Raw genomic sequence first — 24,408 nt, forward strand, 5'->3', positions numbered from 1 at the left:
TTGTGCTAATTATTGTGGCTCTTGCTCCTGGTAGAATATCATTTTTTCTCAAGGTGGGTGTGCCAATGGCCTGTTGTATTGTGTATTTTTGTTCTGAGCTGATCCGCAGTGGTGTCCCATACCTTTTGCAAGGGTAAAGGAGTATTGCTGCCTGAGATCGTTTTTTTTATTTTCTTGATGATTTTGTACATTTCCTTTTGTGGGTTTGTTGCAGAATTAATTCATTCAGCGTAAAGCATTTTCTTGGCTTTTGAAACAGTTGCTTTATATAGCTGAATTTGACACTGGTATTTAATTTTGTCTGGTTGGTTGTGATGTTTTCTTCATGTTTTTCAGAATTTTCTATTGGTCTTCTAAGTGCTTTCAGTTCCTCCGTAAACAACCTAGCCCCTACATTTTTCTGTGTTGGTTTGAAGGTTTTCAGGGGTGTCAATTTATTTTGAGTGTTTGAGATCCAGATATGAAGTTTATCTCCAAAGGAATCTGGCATCATTTTGTCCAGTTGGTGTATGTCGGGTTTGGTGTTTTCCATTAGTTGTGCTAGTTTTTCTTTCTAGATTAAGCTTTTTCCAGTTTCATTTGATTGTTGCTGGTTGCTTTTTGTTTGTGGTCAGTGCACGAGTTGAGATTCTGATGGTGAAAGGGAACATGTGGTGGTCGCTCCAGATGACCGGTACCAATGGAGAGGTAGGGATAAGTCCATCCCTGCAGAAAATTGTGAGTGTGGGTCCGGCTCGGTGGTTGAGTCCATTCACTGTTTGTTTCAGGTAAAGAGTTGCTTGGTGAGTGCTGAAGGAGTTTGACAATGTTTTGTTTTCTCTCTCAAACCAGATGTTGAAATCTCCCAGTACAATGATTCGTCCTGTTTTACCGCTAGACTGGCTATAGCATCTTTGAGTTTGGCAGTGAAACGTGTATTGTACATGGGTGGCCTGTATATGAGAAAGAAAAGTAGGTCAACTTGGTTGCTGAGTTTGAAGTTGACCAGGAGGAATTCACAATCGTCTATGTCTGTTGAAGGTAGAGATGTGTAGGTGAGGTGGTTTTTGTGAGCCACAATGATGCCTCTTCCCCTTCTCCCTTAGTGTGTAATAGTTTGTAGTTGCATGGTAGTGCTTCGTGACTACTTTATAGTTGTCAGAGAGCCATGTTTCTGTGAGGAATAGGGCGTCAGGGCCACCTTCACTTCGAAGGTCGTATATTTCGGTTTTGTGCATTGCCTTTGAGCGTAAATTGAGCAGGCTGCAATGAATTGTATTCATTTTGGATGATGCACTACTGGCTGCTGCTTCCGGTAGTACGGCGGTATGTGTTGCGTGGATTGTTGGTACAAGGGTTGGGTGTGACTTGGTACTTCAATGTTTGCAGAGGTTTTATCTGTTTGTGTATGGGATCTGTCCATCTTGGTTCATTATAGACTTGGGTTTCGTTGTTTGAGTAGCGTGTCTCCCAGTCTCTTGTTACTAAAGGAGTGATGGGTTCGAAGGTAGGTCTGGTTCTTAGAATCGTCTATGTTGATGCTTTCTGCGTCACAGACTTCTGTTTTTGGACAGTACATTCATTGTGTGTAATCTATCAATGGTTCATCTCACATCTCCTGGGTCCCTTTTTGTAGTCTGTTTGCTTTCTAATCCAGTGAGTTTGCAAGTGGAGAGGTAATGTGCTATGTATGAGGTTTTGGGACTCGCTTACGCCTTCAATGGGGTTTCCAGTGATTTTGAGGTATTGTGAGGTCTGGTTGGTGTTTCCTGGCATTCAGTGATTGTCTAGTGTAACTTTACTTTCTTTCTCTATTATCCATTTTGTCCATTTGTCTTTCTTGTAGTGGGGCATTACTGTAGTTTTGAGAGTGTGTCTGTGTGCAGGGAGTTATGTGGGTTGAGGGTCTTAGTTTAGTCTGGGTAGGTGAGCGGTTGTACATGCTGCGGGCCCTGATATTTGTTGGGTACACCGGAACGTTGTGAAGGGGCAGTAGGGAGGTTAAGTCCTGGTGATGGCTTAGCTATGTGTTGTGTACCTAGGTCGGTGTGTTATAAGGCAGTCCAGTTGCGTGGCTATGATGGGGAAAGTACAGCTATGTGCTTTGTGTGTGGACAGTGATAACGTGGAAAGCTAGACAGTTATAGTGTAAGAGTAGTACAACAGTGTGCTGGGTGTGCAGAGCAATTATTGTAAACAACTATCCAGCAATCGACTGGATTTTCAGGTGGTTATACCAGGTTAAAACCCGCTCAGTGCTTTGTTGGGGTTGCGTACAATTAAGAAGGAAAAACAGCTCAGCAATGTGCTATGTATGCAGATGGTTAGGTAGTACCCAAATTGATTGTTTACAAATGATAGTATTGTAAATCTGGCCGAATTCGGCCAGTACCATTCGATCGTGTGTAGAGGAACAGTTTGGTAAATCATTACCAAACATGGGGACCAGGGGTTGCGGGGTTGTCCCCCGCTCCTCATATTTGGTAGTGATTGCCTTTGGGGGTTGCAGGGGTGTCCCCCGCTTCTGGAGGTTTGGATGTGGGGGACGGGAAAAAAGAAAGGCGGACCCTGCCGGCGCCGGATCTAACACGCGTAGGCGGGACGGTTCTGACGCCGCAGGGCGAGAAACAAAGAGGACATGAAATAGGTAAGTAGGGGGTGGGTAGGGGAGTGTTCTGGGGGGAGTAGGGGGGGTTTACATTTGACCCGATTTGGCCGCAGCAAAATTATCTTCGTGGCCAAATTGACCATAAACAATTCGGCAGCGAACAATTGTGCCACGGCCAAATCTTATACATCCGAGGGTTATAGCAGGTTAAAACCGCCCAGCAATGTGAGCGGTATACAGACAGTTATGCTGGAAAACCATTCCAGAGGAAGAATTTTTGCAGTGGCATACAGTATAGCAAATTATCAGTACGGCACAACACCCTGCTGGTGAAATATTGCAGTGGCAAAAATATAACATTGGCACAATACTTCAGTGACAGAGTTTCACAGTGGCAAACTATCAGTGTGGCCGACTATCAGTGTGACAAACTAACATTCTGACGAAGTAGCACAATGGCAGAATCTCACAGAGGCAAAGATTCACAGTAGCAAATTATCAGTGTGGCAAACTATCAGTGTGTAAAACTACTCTCCTGACGAAAAATCACAGTGGTGAAATATAACAAAGGCAGAGTATCATATTGGCAGAAAATCACAATGGCAGAATCTCTCAGAGCCACGGTTTTGCAGTGGCAAATTATGAATCGGGTAGCATATCAGTGTGGTAAACTAACCTGCTAACGAAAAATCATAATGGCAGAATCTCACAGAGGCAAAGTTTCGCAATGGCAATCTATGAAAGTGGCAAATTATCAGTGTGGCACACAGAGCAATGCGTTATTAATCAAATACACTGTCACTTACCTTACTGTGAGTGATCCAGTGAGTCTGGGTGGAGGGTGCTGCAGAGCAGGGCTGGGGTATTAGGTGAGCCGGACAACCGGAAGACTAAAACCCATTCAAAAGATGGAAATTATACAGGGGTCTGAAAAATGCAGACACCAGGGCCCTCATTACGATACCAGCGCTAAACCATGGCGCTATTAGCACCATGGTTGTTGCCGGTATCGTAACGTGTCTGCCAATGTTCAATGGGGAATAACAACCCCAATCCAAGGTTGGCGGGGCGGTAATTCCCCATTGAACATTGGCCCTTCCCTACTCCCATTTTTGCCCCATAGGGCATAATGGGAATGGGGAAGGTGGTAAGTACGGTACCGCAAATTGCGGTACCGTACTTACCTCGAGAGTCCCTTTGCGGGACCCTACTTTAACGGCTGGTCTACACCAGCCGTTCAGGTCGGCTCCCGCAAAGGGACCTCGTAGTAAGGCGCTAAGTGGTTAACGGCGCTGCAGCCTTTTACGGCGCCGTTAACCACTTAGCGCCTGGGTCTTAATAAGGCCCCAGGACGGAATCTGATTGCTGGTTATCAGCTGCGAAGAACAGTGGACGTGAGAAGCTGAGGCATCCCTTGTTACGTTGTAAGAAGAGAACACCATGACGTCCAAGTTTTTCATTAAAGACTAATAAATGTTAGAACATGAGCAAATTCACGGTCTCTGATCACGTGAGTTTAGGATGAAATTAGACGAAGAGCATGGTGCACCAGAACAAAGCTAGCAAGTGCCTATAGTCCCTTTTATTCCCATAGACGAAAAGCTACTACATGGCCGAGTTCAAAGACAATGACTGGCAGACGGCATGGGTGATGAGAGGTATGGGCCTAATTGGGTGGGGAGACATGGTCAGGCCAACCCACCAACACGAGGGGTATCAGCTTACGTGCTGCTAGAGCATTGAATATTCCAGAAGGGTACAAGCGTGCAAACCAATTATAGAAGGCCGTATAACGAAGAGCCTTATAGTTTGAGAGCCAATGAAGTGTTGTGTTTCTAGTAGCTATCAAGAATGACTTGCAATATGACTTGCACGAAGGGAGGGCAAGAGTGCCCACCTCACTATAGAGGTCCAATCACAATCCTATTCCATATAGAAAATATACTTAGATGTTCCCCTTGAGCGAATCACAATCCCTCTTAGGTTTTTCTTAGTTCGGCACATAGCATGACAAACATTTAGTGTAAAATTGTGATTTTTACAAGTTATGTTGAGAATTGCTGAGCGACGTCTGTTGATGTCCGTTGTACTCTGTTTTAGACAATTGATATTAAAACAGAGTGATTTGCCAACTTCCTGAGTCGGTCTTGTCATTTAGTTTGAGAAGTTATTCTCTGTCCCATCCATAGTACGCCATGTTACCTTTAGTAAAAGAGCCCTCCGGGTTCACATGGTAGCATGTCGGATGGTTGAAAAAAGACCCATCGACTTTAAACTCCAGATTTCAGACGATCGAGTGTCCTTCACCATCTAGCCGGAAGATCGCAAGGTTTCCTGTGGAGAGTGGCCGATATAGAAATCTTGCAAGAAATCTTGCAAGAAATCTTGCAAGAAAATCGTTACAGGTGGGACGGGTCCCTCTTTCACGAAATCCCTCCTGGTTTCCACAGGCCCTGAGCGGACGGAAGCCGAAGGTGGTCGATTGGAGAAGGGATTTGATACCGAAGGACTTGAGCTAAAAGAGCGAATGGTGAGTAGATTGAGGGGAATGGCAAATTAAGGGAATGGGGTTGTGATAGTTTTAAAAGTAACAGGTTGGGTTTAAAGTGTAAACAAAGAGTGTTTTAAAGTGTAAACGAAGAGCGTTTAAGAGATAAAGCCAGACAAAAACCTGGTCCAATGGGACCAGCAGAAGTCATTATACATTCCAGTCGGAATAAAATAGGCAGCGCAGTGGACAGGTCCCTGTTAGATAAAGGCTTACACTTTGTGATCAAGTCGAATAGTTTGTCTGTTTTTTATATGTTTATTTTGAGGTGTCGGAGAACGACAATGTTATAAGGAGAATTGAGAAAAGGTGAGAAAATATAGCATATACTTAAAATAAGTTGTTTGTACCGATTTAAGGTAGATTGAGATTGTTGGAAAATAGAGGCTTTGAACGGCGATTTTGTTGGAGCGCGCCCATATTTGTAGTTTTTTGTAAACGTGTTCTTGTTGTAAAACATCGGTAAGTATCGACAGTCAATTGAGACTTGAAAAAATGGAGCGAGGGAGAATCCTTTTTGTAGGATTATTTTATGTAATGTTCTTAATTAGGTTTAAGTTGCTTGATAGGGTGCAGCCCACTGAATAGTGCCTCCGTGCTGGGCTCCAATAATAGACTGTAGAAGAAAGGACCTAGGCTGATTAGCCATCGGTGTGGGCCACACCAATGGCTAATTAGCCTAGGTCCTTTCTTCTACAGTCAATTGAGACTTGTCACAATGGAAGAAGTTACTCCTCTGATGCACCAGTGTAAGACCCTGCCAAAACACATGCCCAAGCTTAAACAATATAGTGCGTAATGGGTGAAAGGCACGGCAGATAAGATGTTAATGTCATGGCCGCAAGGGGGATCGCTGTCAAAAGCAGTATTGCAACACACAACCACATACTTGCACGCGGCATACACAGGGAAGAAATTAGAAAAGAGGTTAGCTATTCTAGAGCTCTGGAAAATGTATCAGGAAGAGAGAGGATCTGCCACCTGAGGTTGGACGCTTAATCAGTGTAAAGAGGAATGTGCTGAGCCTTCTGCTCCCCTTGCCTCCCCTTGCTTTGCTTGAAGTAAAAAGCGTTAATCCAGAAAGCGCAGGATTGTACCCATTTAAGGCATTAAAAGCGGCGATGGGGTATATTAATCCAATATACAAACCACCCGCTTATAGCAGTGATAATAGTCCAGATAGTCCAGAGGAAAATAGGAGAGAAGAGGAGACCTTTAAGGCCTGACAAAACAGGGAAGAGAAAGGCGAACGAAAAAATATATATACAGAATTAGAACGGGAAATTAAGAGATGGAAAGGAGAAAAGGATAAGGCTGACGAGGTAACACTCTTACAGAACGAATGGTTGGGAGGACAGATACAACTCAAGCTAGATGGAAAAATCATCAAGGAAGTTAGGCAAAGGGAAGATTGAGATGAGCAAGACAGAAAAGACAGGGAGCGAGAAAAGAGATTAAAAGAAGATAAACAGAAAAGGAAGAGCTGACAGCGGCGAGAACAGCTGTATCAGGAGGAGCAACAAAAGAAAGAAGAAAGGACAGAGGCACACAGGAAGTATGATAATAGGCAGAGGGCAATGGAAGAAATGGACAGACAGGATAGGAAGAGAGAAGAAGAGAAAGCGCAGAAATTAAGAGATAAGAGGATACAAAGACAAAAGGAAGAAGAAGAAAGAGCAGGAGAAAGGAGAGAAGAAGTGAGAAAGGAAGAAAAGAGCATTAGATGGAAAGCAAGAAAGCGAAGGGAGTTAGCTGAAGAAATGGAATGAAAAAGGAGGCAGGGGGAACATGAGATCAAGCGCATTCAGAATGAATTAATGGAGCTGAGTCCAGTGATACGATGGAGCGACATAGAAGAGTTCCTACCATCACAAGGAGCAACGTCAGGGCGATCTAGAATTACATTAGATGAGAACATCGATATAGGAAGCATCAGAGATAGAATCAATAAAGCTTAACAGGATTTGAGAGCAAAGGCGAATTGGGAAGCCGAGAAAGGGGAGATTGTTCGATAATCTCCCAATCACGATGCAATAAGGAATCCCACTCGATCCTGAGCATAGAGCTCTGTCTCTAAGCAGGTTAACTTTTTAAAAAAGGCAAAAGCGAAGAGAGCCATACTATTTGGGGAATAGATATGTCGGACGAAGAGGGAGAAACCTTCCGTGCGGAGGAGGGAAGAAGTGCATGCAGTCCCGAGGGATGTCTGCGGACAGACAAGGAAGTACGATTGTCTGATCTAGAGCAACCTAAAGATAGAACATCAGATCCTATAGCATATCCAGAGCACCCTAAAGGACGATCTTAAAGCGAGAGGGGGGAATCACTGCCATATGTAAGTCGGTTAAGGTCTCTACCAGGAAGACGGCAATCAGGAACCATTGTCCCTACTATGGATAGGCAGATGATGGGAGTGGATTCTGGTATAGGGTTTATGCAGTTTTCCCTATTGGAGAAGTGAGGGGCGAGACCACAGTATATTCTGTGGCCACAAATGGACAAGAATATTTTAAGATGCAACCTCACCAGCTTAACGGCGGGTGCAGGGAAATGGATTTATGAGTTAGAGAAATTGACCGGAGGAAAAACCCTGGCAATAGGGGACATTACGGGTCTCCTAGCAGCTATTCTTGGGATAGAACAGATTACATTTGGATGAGAGCAGGGTATGAAAGTGTCACGGCACAAAACACAGCACACGATGTAGTGCCACTTAATAATTGTAGAGCAGATGTTTGGAGAGCCCTTACGGTACAATATCCTGACATATCAGATATGGGCGCGATTATGAAACGTAAGCTGAAAGATGATGAAGATCCACTTGCTTACATTCAAGAGCGATGGTCTCTTGAAACGCGCCAGCCATGGAGTAAAACAGTGGTGGTATTTTACCACATTTTGTGTCAGAGACTGCCTGAAGCAGTGCAGAGGCAGCTCAAGAAACTTGTGGGGATGGAAGCAAAACCGTGGCCTGAAATACAGTTGACTATAGTACATCACTGTCGGCTGCTGCAGGAGAAAAATAAAAAGAAAGATGACGCTAGAAAAATTGAGGAAGCTGAGCTAGTAAAGAAAAAATTGTCAAAATACGCCATAGAAGGAGCGCTATTGACAATCTGAGAAGGGTTACGAGTACAGCAAACAGGGGACACATCGCAGGTGAATAACCAGCATTCAATGAATCAAAGAGGAAGTGGGTTTATACCACGAGGCAGAGGCATGGGCTACAGAGGAAGGAGTGGGTTTCAAAACACTCAAGGTGGGTCCCAGAATGGGCAGAACGAAAACCAGAATGCACAAGGAGGATTTAATCAAGGAGGGTTAATTAGACAAAACCCACCTATATGTTGGATATGTGGAATGACAGGGCACATTGCGCGCAGTTGTGGGAGCCAAGGGTATGTACAAAATGGGCAATACTCAAGAGGGGGGACAGCATATCCGCCAGCATATAGCTCACAGGCAAGGGAAGGATTCGCCCAAGATCAGACAGTGTATCAGCCACAAGCACAACAAGTGCAACATATGCAGCAATCACAGCAAGCACCATTGAATAAGCCACAAGGGCAGTCGCAGCAGGCCGCTATGCAGATACAGCAGAATGCAAACACAGGGCAGTTACTGACACCTAGAATAGGGGGTGTCACTGTGGTGGGAGGAAATCCTTTTACAGGAACAGGGGTATCTATGTATCCACAACAGGACAGCTTACAAGGCGACTTGATGTGTTCAGTACTATCTGTGATATCAGAACCCCAATAGGAACCAAGGGTCGATGTGACAATAGGAGGCACATCTTTTTCATTTTTAGTTGACACTGGGGTTACTCGTTCATGTATACGAGAGGGAAAATATCCAATGTCAGGAAATGCCATGAATGCTCAAGGATTCCCTGGAGCTACAAGTGGAGTTCCTTTTACTGATGAATTACCAGTCTCTATAGGAGAATGTGATATGTCTGTTCCGCTGTTGTATTCACGGCAGACACCAGTTAATATTCTGGGGAGAGACTTAATGCCGAAACTGAACATGACGATTTCTTTCACTGATGAAGGTATAGTGTGCTCCACTCCTGGGATACATTATATGAACGTGGGCGAGTTCATATTGGCATTTACGGGGCAAATGGCTTTGCGCGAGGTGTGCTTATAGAACCAGAAGTTTTTGTTTATGTGGTGAGAATTCTGTTAACATGGCTAAGTGGGAAAGACTATGAGAATACCTAATGAGTTTTTGTTCAGAACACAGATACCTATGAGTGAAAACGAGGAGCAGACAATCCCCATAGAATTGGATGCAGCCATAGTACGAGGGGACATGGTAATATTCAAAGGCACAGATGATGAGGGTAGGCCACGGAGAACAATAATTGCCATTGGGGAAGAGTGTAGATTAACTGACGTCACTGATGATGACATGTTTAGAGATGATCCAACAGATGATGAAGTAATACTTGAAATAAGCATCACGTATTGTATCAGGATAGAAGAAAGGTAGATCCTGCAGCGCATGATCATAATGTGAGAACGTCCAGCATTTTTTGATGAAGACTTGGAGATAGTGCCAAGTAATTTATGGACTACAGTCCCTTATGATGTAGGACTATTAAAGGGAGTGGGAGAGGTTAAAATAAACATGAAACTAGGAGCAATTTTACCTCGAGTAAGACAATACCCAATGTCTCGAGAGGCAGATGAGGGGATTTTTAAGACTATCTCAGCATTAATGGAGCAGGGCATCCTAGTGCCAGCAGAGTCATTGTGTAATTCTGCGGTGTACCCGAATAAAAAATCAAAGGGAGAGTCGTGGAGATTTACACAAGATATGAGACCAATTAACCAGATAGTAGAAGCCAAGTCTCCTTTGGTTCTGAATCCGGGAACGATTCTATGTAGTATCCCGGTGGAAGCGCAATATTTCACAGTGATTGACTTGAAAAATGTCCTTTTCTCAATCCTGTTGCACAAGCATTCACAAGACCTGACTTCATTTTCGTTTCGCCAAATTAGGCTGAAACAAACTTATTTGCCTCAAGGGTACTGTTAGTCTCCATCGATCTTTAATAGGGTCCTGCAGATGGACCTTGGCAATATTGATTTGAAAAGTACCATGATACAGTACGTAGATGACATTCTGATTTGTAGTATCACAGAAGATGAGTGCAGACAAGATTCGATTCAGTTAATGACTATCCTTGCAGACAAGGGACACAAGGTAGACAAAGAGAAGTTACAGTGCTGCCAAGAAGAAGTGTTGTACATAGGCCAGTAGATATTGCATGAGGGAAAGAAAGTGAAACCAGAAAGAGCTCAAGCGATTATGAAAACTACAAAACTGCACACAGTAAAGCAGATGAAGCGATTTTTTGGGATTGTGCAATTATGTGAGAGCATGGGTGTTTCACTATAGTTCATACAGAAGACCCCTTTTGCAGGCTTTAAAGAAAGCACAGGTGAACAAAGAAAAAATAGAATGGACTGAGGAAGGAGAGGAACAATTTGGAGAGCTGAAAAAGGCAATTTGTATGGCTCCAGCTTTAGGGATTTCCAGCTATGCTCACAAATTCTTTTTGTTTTCACATACAGATGGGACAGTTATGACAGCAGTGCTGGCACAGAGAACTACAATGGGGTACAAACCGTTGGCATATTAAAGTGGGATATTAGACCCAGTAATGAAAGGGCATTTCCTGTGTGAACAGTCATTGGCAGCCGCCGCATTCGCAATTGAGAAGTCTGCAAGCATGGTAATGGGCTGTTTCATGACACTCTTTGTAGAGCATACTTTGTTTGCCATTTTGCAGAAACCTAAGGGTACGTTAACATCTCAAAGGGCTCCCGTGTATGAAGTCATTATATCTAATCCATTAATTAAAATTGTTAGATGTAAAATAGTGGACCCTGTCACACTTATAGCTGAACCAGTGGCAGAGGGTGAGTATGTGCATGATTGCGCTAGTTATGAAGAATTCTATGATGACATTCGACGCATTAAGGAAAATGCATTGGCAGGTGGAGAGATTCTTTTTATTGATGGTTCTTCAGAAATTGACCAGACAGATGGGAAACAATATTCAGGTACCGCCATATGAAGGCATAGAGCAAATGGTGAATTTGAGGTAGTATCGAGTGGAAGACTACGTCTCACGTTTCAGCACAATCGGCAGCATTGACAGCACTTATTGCGGCGCTTGAAAAACACAAAGGACAGGAAGTGCCGATATACATTGACTCTGCTTATGTGACGTCGGCTGTACACGCAGAGTTAGCATGTTGGAAAAGGAGGAGCTACTCCGAGCGGATGGCACTCCAGTGCAACACGCATCATTATTGGACAGGCTTATCAAGGCACTACAACTCCCTGTAGCCATAGCGATAGTTAAATGTGCAGCACATACAAAGCAAACAGATTTTATTTCTTGTGGGAACGAAGCCACAGACGCAGAAGCCAAAAGGTTTGCATATTCATCAGATATTTCAAGTTTTGATGCTCCAAATGTTAAGGAAAAGGTGGTTAAGAATATGGTGGTAAAGGAAGGGTTTAACCACTTATCAAAGGCTCAGTTAATGGAAATCCAAGGCAGTGTACCGCAGGAAGAGCAAGAATTGTGGAAACAAAGGGGGTGTTATGTATCTCCCACAGAAGCACTGTGGCGACAAGACAATACCGGAAACCCGGTGATGCCAGTAGCATTACTGAAGCTAGTGCTTGAATAGCTGCACTACCCCACGCATATAACTAGGGAGAGTCTTGCTGCAGCTATTTCAGAGGACTGGTTTGTACAAAACCTGTTTGAACATGTTGCATTTTATGTAGTAAATTGCATCGTATGTCAAAGGTTTACCACTGGGCATACACTGTGAACAATCAGAGGAGTAATTCCTCTACCGAATGGTCCTTTTCAGAATTTAAATATCAATTATGTTGACATGCTGCAAGTATGTAGTAGATACAGGTATTTGATAGTGTTGGTATTTTTCCAGGTGGATCGAAGCAGGTCCTTGTGCGCACCCTGATGCCACTTGCACAGCAAAGAAAGTGAAGTCTTTCCAAGATGGGGAGTGTGTGAAGTGCCGAGATCCGATAATGGGCCACATTTTGTTAATGAAGTATTTGAGCAAATAGCACTTCTTTTGAATATAAAACACAAATTTCTTCTGCTTATCACCCACAAGCACACAGCATATGTGAGAGGCTCAAAGGCCTCTTAAAGGAGACAGTCGCCAAGTTGAAACTGACACTGATAAGGGATGGGTGTATTGCCTGCCATTAGTACTATACGCTGTGAGGAATCAGCCTGGTTTGGACCATCACCTCACAACCCACAAACTAGTAACAAGGAGACGAATGAGAATGCCTTTGACTCCTCCAGCAAGGAGCAGAAGTGATGCCCAGAATACTGCAGAACTGTTGGGAAATGAATTGCTTAACATCTATGACTTCTGGTATCTCTGATATTTCAGATTAACTCAAGCGCAAAGGGTGTTGGTCTCCACACACAGATGAAGACCATTCAGCAACAGCACCAAAGCTATTTATTGGCGATTTAATATTGATTCGGAATTTCACCAGGAAGTGGTGTGAGCCCAGATTTGTAGGCCCTTTTGTAGTGGAAAACGTTACCCCCTCTGCAGTAAAGGTTCAGGGTAGGGGAGCGTGGACCGATCTTGGAGATGTAAAAATGTGCAGTAGAGAAGCCGACGCACCCCCAACGATTAATTCGGAAGCAAGACAAGAAGAAGAATTTCAGCTGACTGATTAAAAGGTGCAGATTTGCACTTGGACTGTGGCCCCCCCCGGACACTCTTTATAGATATTATAGCAGGAGTGAAAACTCAGTTCTTGGGCCACAGAGTACTTTGAAAAATGAACTTTAGAAGATTGTTGATACATTGTGAAGTATGTTTAAACGACAGCACCTAATACGAAATTGGAAGCGTGAGCAATACGCTGATTCTTTTCACACAAGGCAGTTATTTGGATGAACTCATGGTTCTGTCACATGCCGATGCCCATAGAATTTAATTGCTTTTTTCGTATTCATACTTCAAACTTATCCTGCTATTGTTGGGCGTAGTGTCAACATACCTACTTTTCTACATGATCCTAAAAATGGCCCTGCAATATGGAGGCTGCTCACGGCGATAATTGAGCAGATCCTGCAGTTACCTGAGAATTTAACAGAATTGCCTGATTAAAAAGATGTTTTTCCTTCCTTAAAGTAGTACACAGGCATAATGAGGACTATTGAGCATGATGCGATTTTCAATAATGGGTAAGGCTAAGAGGTTCCAGAGTGGCAAAAGCAGTGGGGTTTCATATGTTGGTTTTTCATATATGTGTTTACAATCATGCTTTGTGCCACCCTGTTTCTTCTGATTTATTATTTTATTGATCCAAAGAAGGCAGAAATTCCTTTGATTCTCACTATTTCAGGAACTACTGCTAATGTGCTGATTAATAAAGAGGCAAGGCCCGCTGTGTTATCCCCCCAGAGCAAGGTTGCTTTAGAATTGTTTCCATGGGCAGCAACCATGTTGTTAGGAAGGGGCAAAAGGCGTGCAGAGGAAGACAATGAGGGGATAAATCATTATTTGGACAGCACATAACATGTGATATCAGCATATGAAACAGGTAGGAGAGAGAACCTCCAAGGAGGGCTGTTACGTTTGTGCTCTCATACCGTATGCCATGAGTGCTGCCCACACTTTAATTGCCAGAGAAATTCCAGAGTATGATGCCCGATGCCTTGTTCAACTTGTTGCTTGTATGACCCGAGAACAATTTCAAGGAAATTGGGCCACTTTGCGATGGAGATCAAAATGGACATTTCCATTTCAAGATGATTATATAAAGACTACACAGATGGAAAAGGAGCCTGCATGGAAAAGCAAGATGCTCAAGTATCCAAGGGCAAGACAAGATGAAGTGGTAGTGAAAGAAGTGAGAAAGATGGACTGTCCTGAAAAAATAGAGATGCATTGGGCTCCTGGATGTTGGGAACGATCTCAGATGCTAGTTTACGGATGAATGAAGACCAAGAAGGGATGGGAAGAAGGGCCTGATGTCCTGTGCAGCTCACTTGTTGAAGTCAGACTACGAACGAGAAGTACAAAAGGTGAATGATGAATGTTTAAAATAATCGGCTGAACATGCCAAGCTATTGACGTGGGTAGAAGATGATTCAGGTCCACTGATTGTGATCCCATTGACAAATGCAACACTGTGTTTCCGAAGAGAGGGAAAGAGACATGTGGGAACTGATATATGTTGCAAGACTACAGTTGATGTCTCCAAGATGGGCGCAGGAACGGCTGTCTTAATGGATCGATACTGAGCCTGTGGACCCAGAGCCTACATGAAGCTGCCCAAGGATTGGGGAGGAACTTGTCCCTTAGTGATTATTCATGTTCCAACATTAGTGATTCCTCAAAGTGACCTGAACATTGGTGAATTTCCAAAAGCAGATGCCCATCTAAGGAAGAGAAGATCACTTGAGTTTCTCAATCGACCAAGGAGAGAGAACTACTTCTCAGCCAAATCAATAGAAGCATTTGATGCTGTCCCGTTTGAACACAGATTGTTCAGCAAAACTGCTTCAATCTTCACGGTTATCTTCATGCCTGGGATCCAGACAATGGTGAATGCAAAGTGGTTCGAAGTCACTCGCTGCAAGCTTCTGCAGAAGATCAATACGACCATAAAGTGATTCAATGCTATCAGAGAAGAATGGAGAGCCATAAGACTGATGACTCTCCAGAACAGGTATGTCCTTGATATGATCACTATGATCACTGCAATGGAAGGAGGAGTTTGTGCCAAAATCGGGCCCTCATGTTGCACGTTCATACCTTCTCATGAAGACGAGAATGGGACCTTGACCGAGGCTATAACACGGCTGACGAACCTGCACAATAAGATGGGAGATGAAGTGGAAGACATTGCAGACGACAGCTGGTTTGCATCCATCTTCTCATTGGATTCCACATTGGATGGCAAGTATGTTCAAGTTCCTTGGAGAAATCTTGGTGATGATCATGTTTGGATTCTGTATGATAAGGATAATAATCGCACAATTCAAAAAGGCAACGAAGAAGGCAGTAGGAATGAAGATCATGATCGATGTTGAAACAGGACTCAAACCCAAGGAGTTGACAGATGAAGAAATCAGAGACTATATAAAGGCCAGTATTGTAGCACCAGAAGGAACAAAGTTCCTCCATCTGAGAAACTGCAAAAAGTATGTGGGACGATGGCTCTATTGTAATCCAAATGGCCAATGCAGCTACATGACCTGGAGTATGGATGAACATGTGAAATCAGCAGGATCCCTGAAAGGAGTGGTAGAGATATGGACCCAGAAGAAACACTTCTTCAAGAGAGGATGCCTAGATGTGGAGACCGGTGAAGGTATGGTAGATGAATCAAGCAGAGGGGGGAATATATAGGAGAAGCCAGATGCCTCTACAGGAAGCCCGCCCCCTGCTTCCTGCGTGTTGGAAGCCAGAGGTCGTGCCAAGTTTGATACCAGTAACTGTGACAATTCCAAGGAAGGTCTTTGAGACAAGGTATCCATTATATGATGTACCCTCGAAGAGATGATGATCTAATGGAAGCCGTTCCCGAAGGAATATGAGAATAAGGAAGAAAGAGGCTGGTGACGTCACAGAGAATGTGTGTGGCGCACTGGAATGAATGACCAGAGAAGAAAATGCATAGACGATGAAGAATCTGATATCAAAATAAAGAATTGAGTAAGCTTTTATGTGCGGAATGAAGATTGCATGTGTGAAAAGCACTGCAGAGAACACAAGCCGTTTTACAATTGTATAGAGGCTGTAACGCAAGCAGACTAAGAATTCTTAAGGCTGGCTATACATAGTATATAGATTGTCGGCGGTGCCGACAACATGTATAGAGTTCGGGATATTCAATGACATAATTTAGTAAGCAAGTCTCCATGGAAGAAGACGAATTGAAGGATATGTATGTCGCAGCAAAGAATAGATTCACAACTCGAAACAAGCCTGAAGAGCTTGCCGGGCTTGGTGTCATGGACTGGAAGCAGCCAAGAACTGGTTTTCAGCTGCGAAGAACAGTAGACGTGAGAAGCCGAGGCATCACTTGTTAAGTTGCAAGAAGAGAACACCATGACTGCTAAGTTTTTCATTAAAGACTAATAAATGTTAGAATATGAGCAAATTCACAGTCTCTGATCAGGTGAGCTGAGGATGAAAATAGACGAAGAGCATGGTGCACCCCAGCGAACATAGCGAGTGCCTATACTCCATTTTATTCCCATAGACGAGAAGCTACTACAAGGCTGAGTTCAAAGACAATGACTGGCAGACGGCACGAGTGATGAGAGATATGGGCCTAATTGGGTGGAGAGACATGGTCAGGCCAACCCACCAACACCTGGGGTATCAGCTTACATGCTGCTAGAGCATCGAATATTCCAGAAGGGTACAAGCATGCCAACCAATTATAGAAGGCCGTATAACTAAGAGCCTTATAGTTTGAGAGCCAATGAAGTGTTGTGTTTCTAGTAGCTATCGAGAATGACTTACGCTGTGACTTGCACAAAGGGAGGGCAAGAGTGCCCACCTGACTATAGAGGTCCAATCACGATCCTATACCATATAGAAAGTATACTTAGATGTTCCCCTTGAGTGTATCACAATCCCTCTTAGGTTTTTCTTAGTTTGCCACGTAGTATGACGTCACGAATGACAAACATTTAGTATAAAATTGTGATTTTTACAAGCTATGTTGAGAATTGCTGTGCGACGACTGCTGATGTCTGTTGTACTCCCTGTTTTAGACAATTGATCTTGCCCAATATATGGTTGGAGTAGAAGTACCACAGCCAAGGCTCTCAAGTGGTAACAATGGGTAAGCAGCCAATGCTGAGACTCAATGGAGGTGATGCAGGCTTGTTCTTAGGTACAATGATTCCCCAAGCCCCCCACAATGGAATGTCCACACATACACAGTTCTTTTATTAAAAGATAAAATGTGGGGTGGATATATACAAATAAATATGGCTCACTTTAGTCAATTTCTAGACTATGAAATTCTACTCAAATAGGAAAGGCAGCAGTGCAGGTCTGTCACAGTGCTCTCTTGGTCTGGTTGCAACACCAGCTGCAGATGTCCCACGAAGCTGAAACTCACTTTGGACCTCGACATGGCTTGGGAGGTGAGGGTGAGTCCTTTGGCTTTTGTCAATAACTTGTGGTGGCGACAGGTGCAGTGACAGAAGTAGGTGTCAGGCTTCAGTATTGTGCAGTTGGCTGCCGTTCGGTTCTACAGCCGCACCACGGATGACATGATAGCTTCTGGCGACTTGGAATCGAGCACTGGGCTTCTCTGTGGGCCACCACCAAGTTTGGACCCCCTGGATCATTCGTCATTTCGGAATGTTGGGAACCCACCGGCAGGCCCTTCCCTGCAGGCAGCAACACTAAACTTCCTCAACCGTGGAAAAGTGGACAGATGTTGTGTCTGCAGTGCCACTTGAAGATTTCTTAAGTCGGTTGGAACTTGGCAAGCACCGGCGTCGAGCAGCACTATGTGATTCCTGGAGAGGAGGTGAGGACAGTGGCCTCCACCTCAGGTATAGCACAAGGGTAGGTCAGGCTGACAGCCTTGACTCCAGGTTCCTTACGTTTACAATTGGGATCCCCCTTCCTGTGATCCTGGGCCCCACACTCCCAACAAGTAACAGGGGTGCAAGGAACTGGACTAGTACCACTGGGAGTACGCTTTACAGCAGGAGGACCACTACTCTTACTTACACCCCCATGAGACTTATCCCCACTAGATTTGTGGACCTTAGAGGAGGAATGCTTAGGTTTATTCGAATGTGGCTGCTTTTGGACTCATCAGATTTCGGAGAAGTCCCTCTTTCCTTGTCCTTATCCTTCCCATTGGGATCCTTAGGGGACACCCTGTGAGAGACCAACATTTGGGCCAGCTTGGATGGTTTAAAGGGGTCTAAAATATTCTTGTCAGCAATGTACTGACACAGCTCTGTTGAACAAGCTTCAGAGAAATGTTCAAAAAACTACAGGCGATACAAATCAACAAAAGTGTTCACTTTGTACCCATCAACCCATTGCATCATGTTCATGTGTGCAGCACTCACCCAGTCAACACAAGACATACCTTCTCTTTGCATAGGTTCCCTGAGCATCTTAAGGTACTGGGCAGGTGTCCTGCCAAACCTGGCAATCAAAGCAGCTTTCATGCACTCATATTGACCTCTTTCTTCCACACTCACCTTCAGAATACAATCTTAACCAGTCTGAGGTACTCTACTGAGCAGACACTTAGCCCAATCCTTTTGGTCAAAGCATCATGGATCTCACAAGCCATCTCAAATGTTTCAATCCATTGGAAAATATCTGAACCCGCCACATATACACCCACCAAATCTTTAATGAATTTGGTGGCAGAAGACTTGACACTTTCAACTGGCCTAGCTGTAGACTTCACTTAAGCTTTCTCCAGCTGAATTATTTGGCTTTCAGTGTCTCTGTCTTAAAGCATCATTTCTTGGGCCATTTCTTTTTTTTATGTAGATAAGGACGTCCACGGAAGGATGCCACAGTGCCACCGTATAGGTGGGCTGTGGACAATTCTCCATGGTCGTCAAATATGGGGAAAAAGCCAAAGGCACAAAAAAAACCAACAAAGCTTCCAAGGACTGGAGAAGGGCTGTCTTCGACAGACAGGCAGACAGAGAGGCACCAAAAGCGTAAGGAATCAGCAGTCCGAGGGCAGGCAAGGGTTCCGGTACACAGGCAAGCAGAAAGGCACAAGAATGTTGAGCAGATGCAATCCGAAGGCAGGCAAGGGTTTCCGATACACAGGCAGGCAGAGAGGCACAAGAACGTTAAGCAGATGCAATCCGAAGGCAGGCAAGGAGTTCCGGTACACAGGTAAGCAGATAAGCAGAGAGGAACGTAGGGTAAGGCAGAAAGCAGGAAGGAAAGGATTGGACAATACCGTGGAAGAAAGGGGAAGCTGAAGGAAAGGGCGAGAGTGGAGCGGAAAACAGCAAAGCGGGGAAAAGCAGGATAAGCAAAGGGAATAACAGGGGAAGCGGGAACACTGAACTAGCGGGCGAAACCGCAAGAAGGACACCTTAAGCGAAAGCAACAACAGAAGGAAAATCCTAGGTTCGTTGCAACGTGTCCGTAACCCGGAAGTGACTGTATTTAACTACTGGTGACGGACCCGAGGCAGAAAGGAACTAGACCTGCACGCGACGCAGAGGAATGCGTGATGGAACAGTCAATGCCCGACCTCTATCCCCAGTGGTTCCAAACACGCCATCTCCCACAGGGAGTGACAGTATGCCACCTCCTGAGACGCATCCCCCCAGGCTTGCCCGGATGACACCGATGAAACTTGCGCAGCAAAAGAGGGGCATTAATATGGGATTTGGGTTCCCAGGCGTTCTCTGACCAGGGATAACCTTTCCAGTGTACGAGGTATTCCAACCTTCCCCGACGGTACCTAGAGTCACATATCTGAGCGACTTCATATTCTTCATGGGTAGAATCTGGGGGTAAGGAGGTGTTCTTGGAGATACGTGCCCATTTATCGACCTGGAAGGGTTTTAGTTGGGAAGTATGAAACATTGGATGGACTCTTCGTAGACCCACTGGGAGCAGAAGTCGAAAAGCCACAGGGTTTATCTTATGGGTGATCTTATATGGCCCTATGTATTTCGGAGACAGCTTGGAAGGACGTACCCATCGGGGTAAATATTTTGTGGAAAGCATCACTCGAGATCCTACTTCCCAACCTGGGACTGGCCTACGGTGTTTGTCAGCCTGGGTCTTATTACGATCTCAAGCCTCCTGGAGACTCTGTTTGGCTTTATCGTGGACCTCATGAATAAGCGTTAGGGAAGAATCAATGGAGGGAATACTAGAGGAGATGCCAGAAAGAGGTAGAACAGAACGTGGGTGGTGTCCAAAGGTGCAGTAGAACGGACTCATCCCAAGAGCGGAGTGAATAGAGTTGTTATATGAGAATTCAGCCGTGGGAAGGAGTCTGACCCAGTTATCCTGTTGCAGATTAATAAAGCATTGAAGATACTGTTCAAGTGTGCCATTAATTTTTATTTTAAATTTGTTTATTGGCATTTTCAGTAATATCACTTACAAGTTTTGCAAATGCGTCTTGTGCATACTCTTTTACAATGCTTTTCGGTTTAGCCTTAACAATATAACAAGCAACAAATAACGAGTAACAGTAACTGTCTCCTTGCCATGTCCATATGTTTCAGCGTCTCTTGTTTCAGGGGGGTAGGGGGTGTAGGGAAGTTGGGTAGCATACTCAGGGAGAGTGCAGAGGGGATACCTTCCCAGGGCCAGCGTTGTCTCCAGTCATTTATCTGGGTTTGCCCTTTCTTGTCTTGCAGGTAAGTTCGTTTCGGGTCGTGGGCTCATGGGGGCTTGTCGTCCGAGGGGAGAAATGTATCTAGTAAGTTCTTTCCATGCCTCAAGAGCTCTGCTGGACTCATCCGTAGATCTAGTGACACTTTCTTCCCAGGCCTTGGTCTCAACCGACACCCATCGCTCTGTTTCATTATGCCATGCTTTGTATTGTGGTCCTGCGGGTCTTTTCCAGGACATGGCTATGGTTCTCTTGGCCGGTATGCACGTTATGTCCATGAGCCTGACTATGTGTTTCAGTTTGGCTAACCTAGGATAGGTTCCGAGTAGGCATTCCTCAGGTGCCATTTGTAGTTGGTCATGCCTGTTTTCTCGCATGTCTGTTTTACCCTATCCCACAGCGTCCTAGACTTGGGGCATTCCCACATCATGTGGATTAGATCCGCTTCCTCCCTCATGCACCAGGTGCAGTGTGACTGCGTTTGTTTGTTAAACGTAGCTATTCGTTTCGGGGTTAGGTAGGTTCGGTGCAACACATTCATCTGTATTTGTTGGAATCTATGATTTCTGGACACCTCTTTGGGGAATGCAAGCGCCCTATTCCACTCTCCCTCTGTCATTTCTCTGCCTACATCCGTTTCCCATTTACCCTTCATTTCCGTGCTCCGGGGGTTAGGTATGTCGCTCAGGTGTCTGTATATTTGAGATATTGGTCTACTGCCCTCCCCCATATTGTATAGCAGCGTAAGTAATGGTTCCGGGTCCGGTTCTGCAGGCCATGCTTCCCATTTACGTCGTGCTGTGGAGCGGACCCTCTGGTACCAGAGGAACTGGCCCGTGTGGATGCCCTCTCTGTCCTGTAGTGTGGCAAATTCTTTAAAGATGCCCTCTTCATAAAGGTCTCCCCAGGTGTAAACCCCTCCGCTTTCCCATAATCTGATTTGTTTATGATCAGTGACCGTTGTGTACAGGTCTGCGAGCAAGGGTATTTCTGGTGCATAAGCGTTCTGCGTGCGGGTAAGTGTCCTTGTTCTACGCCAGATCTCCCTCCCCAAGGTGACTATGAGGGGCGCCGCTCTCAGCAGTTTCGTAGGCACCCAGACCAGTTCCTTCAAAGTGAGCGAGAGGCTCATGGTCTGTAGCAGGGGTGTTTCATCTGTGGGCTCATCGGATAACCATTTAATTACAAAGCTAAGCTGAGCTGCTAGATAGTATTTTTCTAGATTTGGGAGTTGGATGCCGCCTTGTGTGTATGGTAGGGTCAGTGTCGACAGCGCTATCTTATGTCTGTTTTTCCCCCAAATGAACTCTCTTATTAGCGCCTCGAGCTGCCGGAAGAAGGGTTTATTAATATAGTAGTGCACATTCTGGAACCCATATAGGAATCGCGGTAAAACAATCATTTTAATTATGGATGCCCTTCCCATCATAGATAAGGGGAGTCTCGACCAAAAGTTCATGGATCTGCGCAGAGCCGGGAGCGCTGCTTTTGTGTTATGTTCATGCATCAGTGCTGGGGTGTGCATTATTTGGATTCCTAGATATCGGAATGTGGTGGTCTGCCATCTTATCCCAACCTCCGGAGTGTTTCCACGTCCTCATTTTTTAGGGCCGCTAGAGGGAACAAGCAGGATTTTGCCCTGCTGAATTGGATCCCAGAGACTCTGGAGTAGTTGTCCAGGACTTCTAGTATAGTTGGCACGTTGAGGTGTGGGTCCATGACGTATATAAGGACGTCATCTGCATAGAGCGAAATGATGTGGTCCACCCCTCCTAGTCTTATGCCGGCGTCAAAGAACTGTTTCCGGAAATAAATAGCTATGGGTTCCAGCCCCAATACGTACAGCATTGGGGATAGTGGGCAACCTTGTCTAGTCCCTCTTTGTATGCCCCAGGCGTCTGACACATGCTTCCCTGACTTTACTCTTGCTCTTGGTCTGGCGTATAGTATCTTAACCCATCTAATCAATCCGGGTCCGAAGCCAAATTCCTTGAGCACAGCCACAAGCCACTCCCAGAAAGCTTTTATGGCATCGAGGGATAGTAATGCACTGGGAGTCTCATCTTCGCTAGTTTGCGCTATAATGTGTTGCAGCCTGCGCAGGTTCATTGACGTGTTGCGCCCCGGTATAAAGCCGTTCTGATCAGGATGTATTATGTCGCCTATTATTCTAGACAGGCGCTTGGCCAATATGGTGGTTAAAATTTTCACATCATAGTTTAGCATTGCCAGTGGGCGGTATGAGTCGCACAGGTCTGCCGGTTTGTTTGGCTTCAGGATTGGGACCACAAGCGTTTCTCTCATGCTTTCCGGCAGTATCCCCCTCTCATATGCTTCTTGGTATACTTTGTGTAGCAGGGGTGTGAGGGAGGATTCATAAGTTTTATAAAACTCTGAGGGCAGCCCGTCAGTGCCAGGTGCCTTACACGTGGCTCGGGACCTAATTGCTTCGGTTATGTCCTCAGGTGTGATTTCTGTATCTAGTGCCATGGCCTGTTCAGTAGGCATTTTATGGAGCCCAATCTCATCCAGCGTGTCCATGATCAGTTCTTGGGGGACCTCTTCCGCGTGTGAATATAGGCGGGCAAAGTATTCTTTGAAGGCTTCATTGATGCCCTGCTGTGTGTGGTGTATGTTCCCTGCTTCGTCTCGCAACGATGTGGTGGGGTGTCTAGGGTGTTCCTTGCGGCATAGCCAGGCCAGCAGCCTGCCCGGTCTGTCCGCCTCTATATGTGTTCTGTTTGTTTTGGCCGTGTGGTCAAACTTTTCTAGTCTGCGCCATGCTGTTTCATTCTCCCCCCTGAACCTCCGAAGTTCTGATTCCCTTTCCCGGGTGTCTGTGGGGGCCGCTTTCAGTTCTCCGATCTCCCTTTCCAGCTGGTCTAAGTCCTTCCTGAGCAATTTCCGGATTCCACCGGCCTTTGCAATGGTCTCCCCTCTTATCACCGTTTTTAGGGCATCCCATACTGTGCTCCACGCTTCCCACGTTAATTTCTATGTAGCTATCTATGGATTCTTGCAGTTCTTCTCTAAAGGCAGGGTCTTTAAGGGCCTCTGTCGGCATTTTTCACATGGGAATTGGGGGTCTGGGGCCATTGTGGTTCCATGTTACTAGGAGAGGGGAGTGATCAGGGATGGTCCTTCCTAGGTACTGCGCTCCTTCCACCTGAGGTAAGTGTTCCCTGCCGATGAGGATATGATCTAACCTCGTGTGTAGGTTGTGCGGGGAAGAATAGTATGAATATCCTCTTACAGCTGGGTGCATTTCTCGCCATATGTCTGCCAGGTCCAGTCTGTCTATCATTGCAGTCAGAGCTGTTGTTGCTGCTGACGGACCTTTCAGGAGGGGGATAGATCTATCTAGGTTCGGGTCGCATATGCAATTGAGGTCGCCCCCCCAGATGAACAGACCGTCTCTGTGTTGTGCGATTTTGGGGTATAACGAGTTCAAGTGGGCCGGGTTATTGCTAGTAGGAAAATAGGAATTCAAGATGCATATTTCCGTCTGCTCTATATGTCCCCATAGCATTACGAATCTACCTTCCGGGTCTATTTCTGATTTGGTCAAGCGGAAAGGGAGCTGTGGGTGTATCCAAGTATATACTCCCCTAGCATATCTGGAATAAGCAGTACCGAATCTCTGCCCTCCCCAATGTGTTTGGAGTTTGGCCATTGAGTCCGCGGAGCAGTGGGTCTCCTGTAGGAGTGCTATCATCACCCCCTTCCTGTGCAGATAGGTCTTAATTCTGTTTCTGCGGAGATATGTCCCCAGGCCTCTCACATTCCATGTCAATATCTTAATTGTCGTAGTGGTCATGGTGGTTTAAGGTGGGTATGGTAATTATTCTGCTTCTCTCTC

This window comes from Ambystoma mexicanum, chromosome 6p (genome assembly GCF_040938575.1).
Source record: "Ambystoma mexicanum isolate Mex_15411 chromosome 6p, UKY_AmexF1_1, whole genome shotgun sequence".
Classification (NCBI taxonomy): Eukaryota; Metazoa; Chordata; class Amphibia; order Caudata; family Ambystomatidae; genus Ambystoma; species Ambystoma mexicanum.